Source organism: Bos taurus, chromosome 12, assembly GCF_002263795.3.
Source record: "Bos taurus isolate L1 Dominette 01449 registration number 42190680 breed Hereford chromosome 12, ARS-UCD2.0, whole genome shotgun sequence".
Classification (NCBI taxonomy): Eukaryota; Metazoa; Chordata; class Mammalia; order Artiodactyla; family Bovidae; genus Bos; species Bos taurus.
The window spans coordinates 61,679,790-61,698,641 of record NC_037339.1 but is presented as its reverse complement, the minus strand read 5'-3'; positions in this window follow the sequence as shown (position 1 = coordinate 61,698,641).

Below are 18,852 nucleotides of genomic sequence, written 5' to 3'. Positions count from 1 at the left end.
TTGTGGATGGGACTGGTGATAGAAACAAGGTCCGATGCTATAAAAAGCAATATTGCATAGGAACCTGGAATGTTAGATCCATGAATCTAGGCAAATTGGAAGTGGTCAAACAGGAGATGGCAAGAGTGAACGTCAACATTCTAGGAATCAGCGAACTAAAATGGACCTGTATGGGTGAATTTAACTCAGATGACCATTATATATACTACTGTGGGCAGGAATCCCTTAGAAGAAAGGGAGTAGCCATCATGGTCAACAAACGAGTCTAAGATGCAGTACTTGGATGCGACCACAAAAACAACAGAATGATCTCTGTTCATTTCCAAGGCAAAGCATGTCATATCACAGTAATCAGTAATGCTGAAGAAGCTGAAGTTGAACGGTTCTATGCAGACCTACAAGACCTTTTAGAACTAACACCCAAAAAAGATGTCCTTTTCATTATAGGGGACTGGAATGCAAAAGTAGGAAGTCAAGAAACACCTAGAGTACAAGGCAAATTTGGCCTTGGAATAAGGAATGAAGCAGGGCAAAGGCAATAGAATTTTTCCAAGAGAATGCACTGTTCATAGTAAACACCCTCTTCAACAACACAAGAGAAGACTCTACACATGGACATCACCAGATGGTCAACACAAAAATCAGATTGATTATATTCTTTGCAGCCAAAGATGGAGAAGCACTATTCAGTCAGCAAAAACAAGACCAGGAGCTGACTGTGGCTCAGATCAAGAGCTCCTTGTTGCCAAATTCAGACTGAAATTGAAGAAAGTAGGGAAAACCACTAGACCATCAGGTATGATCTAAATCAAATCCCTTATGATTATACAGTGGAAGTGCAAAATAATTGAAGTGACTAGATCTGATAGATAGAGTGCCTGATGAACTATGGATTGAGGTTCGTGACATTGTACAGGAGACAGAGATCAAGACCATCCCCACAGAAAAGAAATGCAAAAAAGCAAAATGGCTGTCTGGGGAGGCCTTACAAATAGCTGTGAAAAGAAGAGACGCAAAAAGCAAAGGAGGAAAGGAAAGATATAAACATCTGAATACAGAGTTCCAAAGAATAGCAAGGAGAGATAAGAAACATTTCCTCAGCGATCAATGCAAAGAAATAGAGGAAAACAGAATGGGAAAGATTAGAGATCTCTTCAAGAAATTTAGAGATACCAAGGGAACAGTTCATGCAAATATGGGCTCAATAAAGGACAGACATGGTACGGACCTAACAGAAGCAGAAGATATTAAGAAGAGGTGGCAAGAATACCCAGAAAAACTGTACAAAAAAGATCTTCATGACCAAGATAATCATGATGGTGTGATCACTCACCTAGAGCCGGACATCCTGGAATGCTAAGTCAAGTGGGCCTTAGAAAGCATCATTACGAACAAACTTAGTGGAGGTAATGGAATTCCAGTTGACCTATTTCAAATCCTGAAAGGTGATGCTGTGAAAGTGCTGCACTCAATATGCCAGCAAATTTGGAAAACTCAGCAGTGGCCACAGGACTGGAAAAGGTCAGTGTTCATTCCAATCCCAAAGAAAGGCAATGTCAAAGAATGTCAAACTATTGAACAATTGCACTCTTCTCACACGCTAGTTAAGTAGAGCTCAACATTCTCCAAGCCAGGCTTCAGCAATATGTGAACTGTGAACTTCCAGATGTTCAAGCTGGTTTTAGAGAAGGCAGAGGAACCAGAAATCAAATTGCCAACATCCACTGGATCATAGAAAAAGCAAGAGAGTTACAGAAAAACATCTCTTTCTGCTTTATTGACTATGCCAAAGCCTTTGACTGTGTGGATCACAATAAAATGTGGAAAACTCTGAAAGAGATGGCAATAGCAGACCACCTGACCTGCCTCTTGAGAAACCCATATTCAGGTCAGGAAGCAACAGTTAGAACTTGACATGGAACAACTGACTGGTTCCAATTAGGAAAAGGAGTGCATCAAGGCTGTATATTGTCACCCTGCTAATTTAACTTCTATGCAGAGTACATCATGAGAAACGCTGGGCTGGAAGAAGCACAAGCTGAAATCAAGATTGCCGGGAGAAATATCAATAACGTCAGATATGCAGATGACACCACCCTTATGGCAGAAAGTGAAGAGGAACTAAAAAGCCTCTTGATGAAAGCGAAAGAAGAGAGTGAAAAAGATGGCTTAAAGCTCAACATTCAAAAAATGAACATCATGGCATCTGGTCCCATCACTTCATGGCAAATAGATGGGGAAACAGTGGAAAAAGTGTCAGACTTTATTTTGGGGGACTCCAAAATCACTGCAGATGGTGACTGTAGCCATGAATTTAAAATACCCTTACTCCTTGGAAGAAAAGTTATGACCAACCTAGATAGCATATTGAAAAGCAGAGATATTACTTTGCCAATAAAGGTCCATCTTATCAAAGTTATAGTTTTTCCAGTGGTCATATATGGATGTGAGAGTTGGACTGTGAAGAAAGCTCAGCACCAAGAAATTGATGCTTTTGAACTGTGGTCTTGGAGAAGACTCTTGTGAGTCCCTTGGACTGCAAGGAGATCCAACCAGTCCATTCTAAAGGATATTAGCCTTGGGTTTTCTTTGGAAGGAACAATGCTAAAGCTGAAACTCCAGTAATTTGGCCACCTTATGCGAAGAGTTAACTCACTGGAAAAGACTCGGATGCTGGGAGGGATTGAGGGCAGGAGGAGAAGGGGACGACAGAGGATGAGATGGCTGGATGGCATCACCAACTCGATGGACGTGAGTTTGAGTGAACTCTGGGAGTTGGTGATGGACAGGGAGGCCTGGCGTGCTGCAATTCATGGGGTCACAAAGAGTTGGACAGGACTGAGTGATTGAACTGAACTGAACTTGCTGTACTTCATAGATATCCCATTTTTGTACATATTGAAAGTTTTTGGAAACCTTGTATTGAGAAATTTTATTGGTACCATAATTTTCAACAGCATTTGCTCACTTTGTGTCTCTTGCAATAATTCAAAAATTTTCAGTATTATTGCATTTGTTACAGTGATCTGCCATCAGTGATTTTTGAAAGGGGCTTCCCTGATAGCTCAGTTGGTAAAGAATCCACCTGTAATGCAGGAGACTCTGGTTTGATTCCTAGGGCAGGAAGATCTGCTGGAGAAGTGATAGGCTACCCATTCCAGTATTCTTGGCCTTCCCTTGTGGCTCAGCTGGTAGAATCCACCTGCAATCCAGGAGACTTGGGTTGAATCCCTGGGTTGGGAAGATCCCTGGAGAAGGGAAAAGCTACCTATTCTAGTATTTTGGCCTGGGGACTTCCATGGACTATATAGTCCATGGCGTCACAAAGAGTCAGACATGACTGGGTGACTTTCCCTGTTGCAAAAATGTTACAACTCTGAAGGCTCAGATGATGGTAACCTTCTATAGCAATAAAGTATTTTTCATTAAGGCATGCATAGTTTTTAAAAACCTAATAATATTACGGACTTAATAAGCTACCATGTAGTGTAAACATTTCTTTTGTATGCACAGAGAAAACAAAAAAAAATTGTGATTTAATTTATTGTGATATTCACTTTACTGTGATAGTATGGGACAAAATACCAAATATTTCCAAGATATGTCTGTCTTACAGTTAATGAAGAAATTCATAAAGTATGTCATGGATACTTTACATATAAACTTGATAAGTTGTAAGTCTTTTTCTCAACACTGAAGCAAGAAAAGGAGGTAACATATTATTTAGCTTTCTTTTCAGAACGGGTAAAAATGGATAAGCATGGGTAAAATTTATCTTACAGCTAATCTTCTTTAAACACAATTATTCAAGTAAAGTTTTCTAATTAATATTTCTGTGATTAGGAATATTTTGTTGATGCACTTTCTATGCATTTTTGACCATTTTATTTCTTTTTAGTCAAGGATAATTTAATAGATATATCCTATTGGTATCATTAATGAAATAGATGATGTTGGTTAAATCCTCCCATAATGCAGGAAGTTTAAACAGTCACCAAAAATATATAAGCAGTTTTTCAATGGAAAACTATGTTATTAGTTTCCAGAGGATTCATGTGATTATAGTAGGCACAAAATTAAAATATTTAGCTATAGGAAGTGGAAAACTAAAAACAAATAGCTAAAATTTGCAAGAGAGTTCCAGAAAAACATCTATTTCTGCTTTACTGACGATGCCAAAGCCTTTGATTATGTGGATCACAATAAACTGTGGAAAATTCTGAAAAAGATGGGAATAAAGACCACCTGACCTGCCTCTTGAGAAATCTGTATGTAGGTCAGGAAGCAACAATTAGAACTGGACATGGAACAACAGACTGGTTCCAAATAGGAAAAGGAGTGGATCAGGCTGTATACTGTCACCCTGCTTATTTAACTTATATGCAGAGTACATCATGAGGCATGCTGGGCTGGAGGAAGCACAAGCTAGAATCAAGATGGCCTGGAGAAATATCAATAACCTCAGATACGCAGATGGCACCACCCTATGGCAGAAAGTGAAGAAGAACTAAAGAGCCTATTGATGAAAGTGAAAGAGGGGAGCCAAAAAGCTGGCTGAAAGTTCAACATTCAGAAAACTAAGATCATGGCATCTGGTCCCATCACTTCATGACAAATAGATGGGGAAACAGTGGAAACTGTGGCTATTTTCTTGGGCTCCAAAGTCACTGCAGATTGTAACTGCAGTCATGAAATTAAGGCCCTTACTCCTTAGAAGGAATGTTTTGACCAACCTAGACAGCATATTAAAAAACAGAGACATTACTTTGCCAACAAAGGTCTGTCTAGTCAAGGCTATGGTTTTTCTAGTAGTCATGTATGGATGTGAGAGTTGGACTATAAAGAAAGCTGAGCACCTAAGAACTGATGCTTTTAAACTGTGGTGTTGGAAAAGACTCTTGAGAGTCCCTTGGACTACAAGGAGACCCTATCCAGTCCATTCTAAAGGAGATCAGTCCTGAGTGTTCATTGGAAGGCCTAATGTAGAAGCTGAAACTCCAATATTTTGGCCACCTGGTGTGAAGAGCTGACTCATTTGAAAAGACCCTGATGCTGGGAAAGATTCAAGGCAGGAGGAGAAAGGGATGACAGAGGATGAGATGGTTGGATGGCATAACCGACTCAATGGAGATGCATTTGAGTAAACTCTGGAAGTTGATGATGGATAGGGAGGTCTGGCATGCTGCAGCCCATGGGGTCGTGAAGAGTCAGACATGACTGAGCAACTGAACTGAACTGAACTGAAAATTTCCTTATTTCCAGATAAACTGATATTGGACTTAATACAAAAGTAACTTCTAAAGCATGTACATTTTAACACACAATATGAACAAAACAATTTATGAAAGTAAGTAGGGTTATGTTCCATTATTTACTGGATAGTAAACTACCTATTTTTTTAAGAGTTTTAAAATAGACTACTGAATACACTTTTGTCATTCTGATATCTTATATTTCCATGTCAATGATAATGAATGTAAAGAAAGGACTTAAGCTTTCTCTAGTCATTAGTACTTGGATTAACTTGAATTATACAAATTGATTAAAGAGTAGAGGATAAACACACAAAAACCCTAAGCACCCAAAGTAACACAAGACATTGAGAAAATATTGTTATATTGGAAAGAGGCAGTTTAAAATCATTGTCTCATTTCATCCATTGTATTTAAGGACTACAGACCATCTTCAGTGATTTCTAAATTACGGCCTCCATTTATTGTAAAAGTAAAAATATTCTCAGGAATATAAAGTGATTTCAGTAGTAGGATGACACGCTAGAGCATAGATGCTCACAAGTCTGACTTTCTATCCCTCAGAGCATTTATATAATAAATTAAGTTAAACTAATGAATGTTTAATGGGGATTCCTAATTTTTACCATGTAAACTTGGAGTTTCTTTTCACAATAAAGTGAATTATCATCTTTATTGTTCTATTAATTTCAGATTTATATTCTGCTTCATTTAACCTAAATAATCTTAATGATCAAATTTGTCCAATTAGGTTTACCACATCTTTTTTAGAGAAGAGGTTTTTGAGGAAACAGAAATATCATAGCACTTTAGGAATAACTAGAGAAGAAAATCAAGTGAGAAAATCAAGTTTTCATTGCTAAATATCACACAAGAAACTGTTTCCTTTTTTGGAACTCTTCTCTAAGAAATGATAAATAAATTAAAATGTGGAAAGTCATTTTGTCTGACTCATTTCACTCTATCAATGGGGGAAAAAAACCCAACAACAACAGTGTATTTCTGAGTATGAAAAGAATACCAAAACTGGAGAAAAAATTAGCTTCCATTGGACAGGACTGAGCGACTGAGCACACACACACATACTCATGAACTTTAGGTTGTTTTAGAGTAAAATAGAACTCTTAATAATATAGACAGTTTAAGCATAAATTCAGTTACATATTCATGTTAATATGTAAAAAATATATGAAGAAATAAATGATGTAAATATTATTTATATTCACATTCTATATGTGATATATACACTGATTAAGCACATAGTCCTTTTGTGTGTCACTCAGTCATGTCTGACTCTCTGTAACCCCATGGCTTGTAGCCCATCAGGCTCCTCTGTTCACAGCTGCTTACATAGACTAATGATTACCGAGCAATATTATATAACATATTCAGGTAAAATGAAACAAGAAGAAGATTTTGGTCAATGGATACTAGACAAAGGAGTAAAAAATGTTTTGTCTGAATGGAAAAGAGAGTGCTGAACATTGTGTCCTTTGTTTATGTAAATGAAGCCACTCAGTCCCGTCTGACTCTTTGCAACCCATGGATTGAGGCAGCATGGCTATACTGTTTGAAACTGGTGTCCATATCATAACATTCAAGTAAACCAGTCCCAGCTTTTGTGTTTCTGCTCCTCAACGGAGTAGATAGATTGAGAGAAATACTTCCAATAAATAGAATTGGCAAAAACTGCTATCAACACCATCCAACAAATTCCTGAAAGTTAAATAATGTAATAAATTAGAATAAAAGTGAACAATAAGTGAATTAACTGTTCCTAGAATGCTATATCATGAATGTAATCTATAAAGAGATTATAACTTTATGAGTTAACATGGAAGGTAAATTTTTAAAAGACTTTTACCTTTTGATATTTGAAAAGGTCAAAGTCAAATAATAACAAATATTAGTGCAAATTTGAAGTAACTGCTTTGTGAAAGCGTGTAATGAATTACTTATAAATATACATTAATATTCTGTGACCCAGCAGTTTCCCCACTATTCACCTTTCTGAGAAATATATGCACATATTTGCAAGGAGACATTTATAAGAATGTGCAATGCAGTGATGTTTGTTATTGTCCAGAATAGGAACTAGACATCTAGACAGATGTCTCACTTAGACATCTATCATCAGAGAACTGGGAAAAATAAAGGAATAGATGCATCTAAATGCATTCTTGGTAGTAAATCCAGATACATTAACATACACAGATATATAAGAAATATGTTTAGTATAAAATACAAGAAAGATAACTGAATATTCTCTCTTTAAAATAGCTGTGTTGCATTAAGTGTTGGACTTAAACTGACTTTAAATTTAAAATAAATTTTATAAATAATGAAATATAAGCAAAAAGATAATTACTAATAACATTGCTTTTATATTTAAGTATTATAAACCAAATTCTCATAGTTAAGCCATTCACTAAATATCCAATAAAAATTCAGAGTATTCTCATGACAATACTTCAAATTAAGTATCATAAATATGCATCTAATTGAATTTTAATGACAAAATTATACATGACATAAATTTACAATCAACTGATTGTCTCCAAAAAATACATTCATATTAACAATAGTTGTTCTTACTCAAAGGGGTGTCAATAATTTTATCAATAGATGGTTTATCATCAGTTCTTGTTCATGATAGCTAAAATCCAACCGTATTTTGTCTATTTTATGAGAAAAATATAAGAAAATCACAGCAAAATTTCTACCTCTACTACTGTAAATATAAAAATAAAATGTAGTTTTTCTTACAATATCTTTTTAAATGTATGTTCTTAAAATCACCCATATAGGAATACATACAGTATGAACACTATGTATTCCTATATGGGTGCTATTCCAAATCCTGAAAGATGATACTGTGAAAGTGCTGCACTCAGTATGCAGGCAAATTTGGAAAACTCAGCAGTGGCCACAGGACTGGAAAAGGTCAGTTTTCATTCCAATCTCAAAGAAAGGCAATGCCAAAGAATGCTCAAACTACCGCACAATTGCACTCATCTCACACGCTAGTAAAGTAATGCTCAAAACTCTCCCAGCCAAGCTTCAGCAATATGTGAACCGTGAACTTCCTGATGTTCAAGCTGGTTTTAGAAAAGGCAGAGGAACCAGAGATCAAATTGCCAACATCCACTGGATCATGGAAAAAGCAAAAGAGTTCCAGAAAAACATCTATTTCTGCTTGATTGACTATGCCAAAGCCTTTGTGTGGATCACAATGTGGAAAATTCTGAAAGAGATGGGAATACCAGACCACCTGATCTGCCTCATGAGAAATTTGTATGCAGGTCAGGAAGCAACAGTTAGAACTGGATATGGAACAACAGACTGGTTCCAAATAGGAAAAGGAGTTCGTCAAGGCTGTATATTGTCACCCTGTTTATTTAACTTATATGCAGAGTACATCATGAGAAACGCTGGACTGGAAGAAACACAAGCTGGAATCAAGATTGCTGGGAGAAATATCAATAACCTCAGATATGCAGATGACACCACCCTTATGGCAGAAAGTGAAGAGGAACTCAAAAGCCTCTTGATGAAGGTGAAAGTGGAGAGTGAAAAAGTTGGCTAAAAGCTCAACATTCAAAAAACGAAGATCATGGCATCCAGTCCCACCCCTTCATGGGAAATAGATGGGGAAGCAGTGGAAACAGTGTCAGACTTTAGTTTTCTGGGCTCCAAAATCACTGCAGATGGTGACTGCAGCCATGAAATTAAAAGACGCTTACTCCTTGGAAAGAAAGTTATGATCAACCTAGACAGCATATTCAAAAGCAGAGACATTACTTTGCCAACAAAGGTTTGTCTAGTCAAGGCTATGGTTTTTCCTGTGGTCATGTATGGATGTGAGAGTTGGACTGTGAAGAAGGCTGAGTGCCTAAGAATTGATGCTTTTGAACTGTGGTGTTGGAGAAGACTCTTGAGGGTCCCTTGGACTGCAAGGTGATCCAACCAGTCCATTCTGAAAGAGATCAGCCCTGGGATTTCTTTGGAAAGAATCATACTAAAGCTGAAACTCCAGTACTTTGGCCACCTCATGCAAAGAGTTGACTCATTGGAAAAGACTCTGATGCTGGGAGGGATTGGGGGCAGGAGGGGAAGGGGACGACAGAGGATGAGATGGCTGGATGGCATCACTGACTCGATGGACGTGAGTCTGGGTGAACCTCGGGAGTTTGTGATGGACAGGGAGGCCTGGCATGCTGGGATTCATGGGGTCACACAGAGTCGGACATGACTGAGCGACTGATCTGATCTGATCAGATCTCTGATAGGAATACAATATTTTTTTATTTTTTTTAAATTTTTTTTTTACTTCACAATATTGTATTGGTTTTGCCATACATCATCTCGCATCTGCCACAGGTGTACACATGTTCCCCATCCTGAACCCCTCTCCCATTTCCCTCCCCATACCATCCCTCTGGGTCATCCCACTGCACCAGCCCCAAGCTTCCTGTAACCTGCATCAAATATCATATAGGAATACAAATTTTTAAATCACAACTTCAGAATGTAAAGAAATATGAATTAAATAAATAATTTTGTGTTGAACTTCTTTAAAAATTAAATCCAGCTGCATTTCTGTAGTAAAAGAGAAAATAAAATAATATGAAATCATAAATATTCATTTAGAAAAGTGTTATTTTTCAGCATGTGTGTGCATGTGTACTCAGTCTTGTCTGACTATTTCTTACCCCATGGACTGTAGACTGACAGTCAAAGGCTTTGGCATAGTCAGTAAAGCAGAAGTAGATATTTTTCTGGAACTCTCTCACTTTTTTGATGATCCAATGGATGTTGGCAGTTTGACCTCTGGTTCCTCTGACTTTTCTAAATCCAGCTTGAACATCTGGAAGTTCAAAGTTCATGTACTGTTGAAGCCTGGCCTGAAGAATTTTGAACATTACTTTGCTAGCATGTGACATGAGTGCGATTGTGCGATAGTCTGAGCATTCTTTGGTATTGCCTTTCTTTGGGATTGGAGTTAAAACTGACCTTTTCCAGTCCTGTGGCCACTGTTGAGCTTTCCAAATTTCCTGGCAGATTGAGTCCAGTACTTTCACAGCATCACCTTTTAGGAGTTGAAATAGTGGCAAGAATACACAGACAAACTATCCAAAAAAGATCTTTATGACCCAGATTACCAAATGGTGTGATCACTCATCTACAGCCAGACAACCTGGAATGTGAAGTCAAATGGGCCTTAGGAAGCATCACAGTGAACAAAGCAAGTGGAGGTAATGGAATTCCAGCTGAACTATTTCAACTCCTAAAAGATGATTCAATACCATGTCTTTGACTGTGCAGATCACAACAAACTGGAAAATTCTTAAAGAGATGGGAATACCAGACCACCTGACCTGCCAACTGAGTAATCTGTATGCAGGTCAAGAAGCAACAGTTATAACTGGACATGGTTACTGGCATGGTTAGGTTGGACACGGAATTAGACTGGTTCCAAATCAGGAAAGGAGTACGTTAAGTCTGTATATTGTCACCCTGCTTATTTAACGTATATGCAGGGTATATCATGAGAAATGCTGGGCTGGATAAAACACAAGCTAGAATCAAGATTGCCAGGAGAAATATCAATAAATCCAGATATGCATATGGCACCAGCCTTATGGCAGAAAGTGAAGAACTAAAGAGCCTCTTGATGAAACTGAAAGCAGAAAGTGAAAAATTTGGCCTAAAGCTCAACATTCAGAATACTAAGATCATGGCATCTGGTCCCTTCACTTCATCTCAAATAGATGGGGAAACAATGGAAACAGTGACAGCTTTTATTTTCTTGGGCTACAAAATCACTGCAGATGGTGACTGCAGCCATGAAATTAAAAGATGTTTGCTCCTTAGGACAAAAGCTAAACCAATCTAGACAGCATATTAAAAAGCAGAGACATTACTTTGCCAACAAAGGTCCATCTAGTAAAAGCTACGGTTTTTCCAGTAGTCATGTATGGGTGTGAGAGTTGGACTATAAGAAAGCTAAGCACTGAAGAGTACATCATGAGAAACGCTGGGCTGGAAGAAGCACAAGCTGGAATCAAGATTGCCGGGAGAAATATCAATAACCTCAGATATGCAGATGACACCACCCTTATGGCAGAAAGTGAAGAGGAACTTAAAAGCCTCTTGATGAAGGTGAAAGTGGAGAGTGAAAAACTTGGCTTAGAGCTCAACATTCAGAAAACGAAGGTCATGGCATCTGGTCCCATCACTTCATGGCAAATAGATGGGGAAACAGAGGAAACAGTGTCAGACTTTAGTTTTCTGGGCTCCAAAATCACAGCTGATCATGACTACAGCCATGAAATTAAAAGATGCTTACTCCTTGGAAGGAAAGTTATGACCAACCTAGATAGATATTCAAAAGCAGAGACATTACTTTGCCAACAAAGGTTCGTCTAGTCAAGGCTATGGTTTTTCCTGCGGTCATGTATGAACGTGAGAGTTGGACTGTGAAGAAGGCTGAGCGCCAAAGAATTGATGCTTTTGAACTGTGGTGTTGGAGAAGACTCTTGAGAGTCCCTTGGACTGCAAGGAGATCCAACCAGTCCATCCTAAAGGAGATCAGCCCTGGGATTTCTTTGGAAGGAATGATGCTAAAGCTGAAACTCCAGTACTTTGGCCACCTCACGCGAAGAGTTGACTCATTGGAAAGACTCTGATGCTGGGAGGGATTGGGGGCAGGAGGAGAAGGGGATGACAGAGGATGAGATGTCTGGATGGCATCACTGACTCAACGGACTTGAGTCTGGGTGAACTCCGGGAGTCGGTGATGGACAGGGAGGCCTGGCATGCTGCGATTCATGGGGTCGCAAAGAGTCGGACATGACTGAGTGACTGGACTGAACTGAACTGAAGCGCTGAAGAATTGATGCCTTTGAACTGTAGTGATTGGAAAAGACTCTTGAGAGTCCCTTGGGCATCAAGGAGATCCAACCAGTTCATCCTAAAGGAAATCATTCCTGAATATTTATTCAAAGTACTGACGCTGAAGCTGAAACTCCAATACTTTGGCCACCTGATGTGAAAAAGTGACTCATTTGAAATGACCCTCATGCTGGAATGACTGAAGGCAGGAGGAGAAGGGGATGACAGAGGATTAGATGGTTGGATGGAATCACCGATGTGATGAACATGAGTTTGAGTAAGCTCTGGGCATTGGTGATGGACAGGGAGTCTTAGCATGGTGCAGTCCATGGGGTTGCAAAGAGTCGAACATGACTGAGCAACTGAACTAAACGGAAGGTAGCAAAAGGGCTTCGCAGATGGCTCAGTGGTAAAGAATCCATCTGCATTGCAGCAGATGTGGATTCTATCCCTGAGTCTGGAAGATGACCTGGAGAAGAAAATGACAACCTAGGGAGAAAAATAAATGAAAACTCAAATTGAGATCAGTGCTAGTGAATGAATATTTTCAATTTTGTTAGACATGGAAATTTATGGCATCATACTGAAATATTATGAAGTCATATAATTTATAACATCAACAGTGCCTAGAAACTTGGAAAATATCATCAGTTCAGTTTAGTCGCCCAGTCGTGTCCGACACTTTGCGACCCCTTGAAATGCAGCACACCAAGCCTCCCTGTCCATCACAAACTCCCAGAGTTCACTCAAACTCATGTCCATAGAGTCGGTGATGCCACCCAACCATCTCATCCTTTGTCGTCCCTTTCTCCTCCTGCCTCCAATCCCTCCCAGCATCAGAGACTTTTCCAATGCGTCAACTCTTCCCATGAGGTGGCCAAAGTACTGGAGTTTCAGCTTCAGCATCATTCCCTCCAAAGAACACCCAGGAACTGATCTCCTTTAGAATGGATTGGTTGGATCTCCTTGCAGTCCAAGGGACTCTCAAGAGTCTTCTCCAACACCACAGTTCAAAAGCATCAATTCTTCGGTGCTCAGCTTTCTTCACAGTCCAACTCTCACATCCATACATGACCACTGGAAAAACCATAGCCTTGACTAGACGGACCTTTGTTGTCAAAGCAATGTCTCTGCTTTCCAATATGCTATCTAGGTTGGTCATAACTTTCCTTCCAGGGAGTAAGCGTCTTTTAATTTCATGGCTGCAGTCACCATCTGCAGTGATTTTGGAGCCCAGAAAAATAAAGTCTGACACTGTTTCCACTGCTTCCCCATCTATTTGCCATGAAGTGATGGGACCAGATGCCATGACCTTCGTTTTCTGAATGCTGAGCTTTAAGCCAACTTTTTCACTCTCCACTTTCACTTTCATCAAGAGGCTTTTGAGTTCCTCTTCACTTTCTGCCATAAGGGTGGTGTCATCTGCATATCTGAGGTTATTGATATTTCTCCCGGCAATCTTGATTCCAGCTTGTGCTTCTTCCAGCCCAGGGTTTCTCATGACGTACTTTACATATAAGTTAAATAAGCAGGGTGACAATATACAGCCTTGACGTACTCCTTTTCCTATTTGGAACAAGTCTGTTATTCCATGTCCAGTTCTAACTGTTGCTTCCTGACCTGCATATAGGTTTCTCAAGAGTCAGATCAGGTAGTCTTGTATTCCCATCTCTTTCAGAATTTTCCAGTTTATTGTGATCCACACAGTCAAAGGCTTTGGCATAGACAATCAAGCAGAAATAGATGTTTTTCTGGAACTCTCTTGCTTTTTGGATGATCCAGCTGATGTTGGCAATTTGATCTCTGGTTCCTCTGCCTTTTCTAAAACCAGCTTGAACATCAGGAAGTTCACGGTTCATGTAGTGCTGAAGCCTGGCTTGGAGAATTTTGAGCATTACTTTACTAGCGTGTGAGATGAGTGCAATTGTGCGGTAGTTTGAGCATTCTTTGGCATTACCTTTCTTTGGGGTTGGAATGAAAACTGACCTTTTCCAGTCCTGTGGCCACTGCTGAGTTTTCCAAATTTGCCTGCATATTGAGTGCAGAACTTTCACAGCATCATCTTCCAGGATTTGAAATTGGTCACCTGGAATTCCGTTACCTCCACTAGCTTTGTTTGTAGTGATGCTTTCTAAGGCCCACTTGACTTCACATTCCAGGATGTCCAGCTGTAGGTGAGTGATCACACCATCCTGATTATCTGGGTTGTGAAGATCTTTTTGTACAGTTCTTCTGTGTATTCTTGCCACCTCTTCTTAATATCTTCTGCTTCTTTAAGATCTCTACCATTTCTGTCCTTTGTTGAGCCCATCTTTGCATGAAATGTTCCGTTGGTATCTCTAATTTTCTTGAAGAGATCTCTAGTCTTTCCCATTCTGTTGTTTTCCTCTATTTTTTTGCATTGATCGCTGAGGAAGGCTTCCTTATCTCTTCTTCCTATTCTTTGGAACTCTGAATTCAGATGCTTATATCTTTCCTTTTCTCCTTTACTTTTCACTTCTCTTCTTTTCACAGCTATTTGTAAGGCCTCCCCAGACAGCCATTTTGCTTTTTTGCATTTCTTTTCCATGGGGATGGTCTTGATCCCTATCTCCTGTACAATATCATGAACCTCATTCCATAGTTCATCAGGTACTCTATCTATCAGATCTAGTACCTTAAATCTATTTCTCACTTCCACTGTATAATCATAAGGGATTTGATTTAGGTCATACTTGAATTGTCTAGAGGTTTTCCCTACTTCCTTCAATTTCAGTCTGAATTTGGCAATGAGGAGTTCATGATCTGAGCCACAGTCAGCTCCCGGTCTAGAGCTTCTCCATCTTTGGCTGCAAAGAATATAATCAATCTGATTTCGGTGTTGATGATCTGGTGATGTTCATGTGTAGAGTCTTCTCTTGTGTTTTTGGAAGAGGGTGTTTGCTATGGCCAGTGTGTTGTCTTGGCAAAACTCTATTAGCCTTTTCCCTGCTTCATTTCTTATTCCAAAGCCAAATTTGCCCATTACCCCAGGTGTTTCTTGACTTCCTATTTTTGCATTCCAGTCCCCTATAATGAAAAGGACACCTTTTTTGGGTGTTAGTTCTAAAAGGTCTTCATAGAACCATTCAACTTCAGCTTCTTCAGCATTACTGGTTGGGTCATAGACTTGGATTACTCTAATATTGAATGGCTTGCCTTGGAAACAAACAGAGATCATTCTGTCGTTTTTTAGATTGCATCCAAGTACTGCATTTTGGACTCTTTTGTTGACCATGATGGCTACTCCATTTCTTCTGAGGGATTCCTGCCCACAGTAGTAGATATAATGGTCATCTGAATTAAATTCACCCATTCCAGTCATTTCAGTTCACTGATTCCTAGAATGTCGACATTCACTCTTGCCATCTCTTGTTTGACCACTTCCAATTTGCCTTGATTCATGGACCTGACATTCCAGGTTCCTATGCCATATTGCTCTTTACAGCATCAGACCTTGCCTCTATCACCAGTCACATCCACAGCTGGGTATTGTTTTTCCTTTGGCTCTGACCTAAAGATTTGTTTCTAAACATTCACTGTTATTCTGCCATATGCTACAATGCTAAAGCTAAAACTTTTTGAGCAGATCTTAGTCACCAAAGTACCAACATGTGATACTCTTATCAAGAAATATAATAACACTTTTGTAGCTGTCAGCTCTCATTGTGAACATAGTTGTGATCATTCTGTTTGAAAGAAATCTTCTAAAAGAACTGTTATTCATTGTACTCTCTATGCTTTCTTAATAGGCAATCTTAGTTTAAGGTAAACACTTGCAGTGCATGTACTTCAAATTCCAAGTTTGAAATTATCCAAAGATTTGAAAAAAGCCTTTTTCTTATTTTACTTTAGTATATGTATTTGGATTTTTATCTAATCTAAGACTTTGTTCTATCATCTTCTTCAAAAAAGTAACAATTGATGTATAAAACTACTTTATTTGAGAAAGAATATATGGTTTTCAAATTTTGGTTATTAGAATTATAAATGATCTAATAGTGCCATTATTCTGAGGTAAATAATACAGGAAGAATTAAATAATTCTTTTCAGCCACATTCATCTGTTTTCACTTCTCTCTCACCTCATTTTTTCTAATGGATATGAGGTCATAGTGTCTCATCATTTATTAAATCTCATCTTCCATTTTGGAGTCACTCCTACTTAATTTTCAAATCTACTCCTGCTTATTTTTTTAATCTAATGTAAAATTTATTATAAAAAAGCACATGCTGTTACTGTCATCAATTAGTATTGTCCCTCAACATTATTTTATTGAAAATGTTTCTCAAAACTGAGCAATGACATATGAAAATCTACTTTCTGTCTTCAGTCTCCCAGCCACATTGCAAATTAACATCAGTTAAGGGTGTATTTTTTTAAAGCCTTTCCTTCCTTGATTTCTGTAGCTTGAAATCATACCTCTTAATCTATCACTCAGTGGTCCTTCATGGTCTCCTAAATTAGCACATTTCTTCTGCCCATAAACTATACTGAAATATCACCAAACATGTTGACTTTGACCAACTGCCGTTCATGTTATTAATTCGCTTGATGGATGTCTACCACCTGAAATCATTAATTGTTATTGTTTTCCATTTGTTTAAAAACTCTTAGAATTTTACTATAAAATATCACCCATTTAGGATCCATGGCACCTTAAATCAAGGGAATTTATTTTTTTGTATCCTATCTAATGGCACATATTAATCCCCCTAGACTACTATTTTACAATATTTCTTAGAAGTTGGTTATATTACAACATGGTTAATTCTGGGATAAAAAATTATATTGAGGTATTTCAATAATTTGAATCAAAAATTTATTCACATATGTTAGAGGTTATTAACCATTATTTAATAAAACTAAATATTTGCAAATAATATTTTAGCAGTAAAATCATAGTTCAAACACACATATGAAATTTAAGTAGGTAAAAGCTGTATTTCTCTAATGGAAACAGCACTAGGAGCTTCAAATTAATTTTACAAGAGGAAAGCTTCCAAGTATCTTGCCTGATATTTCACAATTTTCTGTACACTACTATAAAATCAATATGCAAAATATATAATATTTGCTAAACAGGTAAGAAGAATATATTTGCTGCCTTCAAGTTAGTATTTTTCATCTCAGTTCACTTAATGACTTAAATATACTGAAAGTATATACCAATACTTTTAAAAATATTTTATGTACATGTTGCTGTGGCTGCTGCTAAGTCGCTTCAGTCGTATCCGACTCTGTGCTACCCCATAGACGGCAGCCCACCAGGCTCCCCAATCCTTGGGATTCTCCAGGCAAGAACACTGGAGTGGATTGCCATTTCCTTCTCCAATGCGTGAAAGTGAAAAGTGAAAGTGAAGTCACTCAATCGTGTCCGACTCTTCATGACTCCATGGACTGCAGCCCACCAGGCTCCTCCATCCATGGGATTTTCCAGGCAAGAGTACTGGAGTTGGTTGTCATTTCCTTCTCCACATGTACATGTTAATTAAAACTAAAATCATAGAAGACTTTATGAATACATCATATTACACAATGCTGGGTAATGAATATTTTGAAATTTCTTTAAAAATATAAATCATTTTAACTTCTGCTACAATTTATGTCTGAAATATCTGTTTATACCCATATTTTATTTTAGAGATTTAAATTAAATCCCATATCCTAAGAAAGGGGGAATTTTCCAAAACTCAGTTGTAAATTGTGTAGTGTTTATAAGGAAAGTATACATCCAGGTGTTTTCAAATTGAAAAATTTTAATTCTTTTAAAATAAAAGTTAAAAAAATCACTATAACAGAAAGTTGTAAAAACAAAAAATCAGTTTTCAGAGATCTGATCTACAAGTTTTATTGACTGTAACTCTTATACATTACTCATAAATCCATCAAGTATCTATCCACATTCCTCTACAAAAAATTTTCTTTTCAGCAGCATCATATCATTTTTCATCTTTTTCCTATTTCACATTGTTTCCAATTTTATTTAATGAAAAGGAAATCAGATCCAGTAATTAAAATTGCAGTATAATAAACACTCAGCAACATTGTTTACTCATTCCTTGCAACCTGGGCCCCCTGCCATAGTGATCAACATACAGTACCTCAAACACATCATGCTGTTATATTCTTTGGTGCTTTTACTTACTCGAGTTAGAATATCCTTTTGGCTTTCAAAAACTCATCTGTTATGAGGTTTTACCGCTTATCCACCCACTGATATATGTGAACACATTACTTTAGTGTCCCATCTACCCTGAAAATAACTCAAGCACAGTTCTTCAAACACTGTGTTGCATTTTTGTTTATGGATGTTTCACAAACTGAATGAAAGGACTATGTCTTATTAATCTTTGCAACCTCAGTACCTCCGTCATACCTCATCTTCCTCCTCTTCAGATTCACACTAATAATCACCATGATAACTAATATGTATCTCACCCATAGGTGTAAAATAATATATCTTGATTTGTTAAATAATACTGAATGTGAGTGTGCTGAATTCAATTCTTCAAATTTATTGAACTTCTACCTTTACAGGGCTCTGTTTTGATTCTTGTGAAATACAAAGCTCACAAAAAGTGAGAGCCAAAGTATTATCCCTGCCTTCCAAAGATAGGCAGTAACATATGCAAACATGACCCACAAAAATAAATAACAACATAAAAGATACAAATAGTCTCCTAC